Source organism: Palaemon carinicauda, chromosome 29 (assembly GCF_036898095.1).
Source record: "Palaemon carinicauda isolate YSFRI2023 chromosome 29, ASM3689809v2, whole genome shotgun sequence".
Lineage (NCBI taxonomy): Eukaryota > Metazoa > Arthropoda > Malacostraca > Decapoda > Palaemonidae > Palaemon > Palaemon carinicauda.
Genome location: NC_090753.1, coordinates 44276014 through 44277828, shown reverse-complemented (window position 1 = coordinate 44277828; position 1815 = coordinate 44276014).

Here is a 1815-nt window from a genome sequence, read left to right as displayed (position 1 = left end):
TCTCTCTCTCTCTCTCTCTCTCTCTCTCTCTCTCTCTCTCTCTCTCTCTCTCTCTCTCTCTCTCTCTCTCTTTTGCTAGAGTTTTTAATCAATGATATTTAGAAACATAGGGTTAACTCAATGAAGTATTATGAATAGGAGAGAATTTAAAATACTTAAAATGAAAAGATTTATTACATTATTAACGATAAAAAAGTGATGAATAGAACATTTCTTTTCAATATCCAGAACCTTCTAATATATATAGATAATTTTTTAATGCTGATATAAGTTTCATCATTTCACTATTAAAGAAATAGTCAACAGAAAATACGTCAGTTTCTCATCATTCTTTTATGCTGAAACTCTTACGAATATTTTAGACCAGGAAAGGACAATTAGAAGGTCTTAGGTCCATGGACCTAAGATACATAAACCCTGGTTTTTATTTCTAATAATCCGGTGTTATTGTATTATATCTAAAATCTGACAATTCTATCGGCGTCAATGACCTTAGATGTCAGGATGCCAGAAAACTTTAAATCAATCAAATCTGACTTTTCTACAACTTTCAAGAAACAGACAGCTACGGGATCACATTTTTATGTATAAATCCGATTTGTTTTTATAAGCATCCTCAATGTTGAGTCGGTTGATGTCCCTACTGGACATCCATGGCTGTAATATATTTTATACTCATCACTTGTCAGCTCTCGTGATATCTACATACACACATGCACACATACACACACACATACACACACACACACACACACACACACACACACATATATATATATATATATATATATATATACATATATATATATATATATATATATATATATATATATATATATATATATATATATATATATATTTACAATCGTTCATGTGGACAAACAAGGCACTAGACATTTGTCCTGTCCTAACTGCATAACGATATTGTTTAATTCGGTTGATAAGCAGTTTTCCTGTTTGACCCAAATATTTCTTGTCACACCCAATACATGGAATTATGTAAATAGAACCATTATTATAATTTGGAGAATTATTTGTTAGGATATTCTTCACTGTTTTTGAAGTTTTGAAAACTACATTTACTTTGAATATTTTCATTAAGTCTTTGATATGAGCAAAACCTTCATTGTATGGAGGTGCCAGCACATTCTCATTCTTAAAATATTCCTTATTCTTGTCAGAATAGAATTTATGTTTAGCTTTCTGTAGAGACTTGTCAATTAAAACTTTAGAATATTTAAATTTAATTCCTATGTCATTAATTCTACGAAATTCTGCGTTATAAATTCAGGGCTGCATATCCTTAAAGCCCTTAAAAACTTACTTGAAAAAAGGAACTTTTACACTGGTTTGATGATATGAATAAAAAGGAATGTGGAAGCAAACGTTAGTAGGTTTCCTGTGAATATAAAAAACAAAGCCTCTATCATTTCTTGGCACCAAAACATCTAAAAATGGCAATTTACAATGATTTTTTTCTTCAACAGTGTATTTTAAGGATTATATTAAACTACTTAACTTTTCCCCAAAAATATTTAAATTCTCATATGTAGGCCAAACACAAAAAAATATCGTCAACATAACGAAACCAAAGAACCCCTTCTGGAACTTTGAAAAGTTCTATATAAAGGTTACTGAGTACTGTTCTTTGTTTTCCATAATTATAATACATTAGCGAGATGCTTCCAGATTACTGGAATAAGCATATGAAAACAACGTCGTATGTCACTCAAAATACGGAAAGCTTTTAGAACTTAAATTTTCGGGATTTCAATATGTTACTGTAGAATTAGGCGATGATATTCATTACTAGTA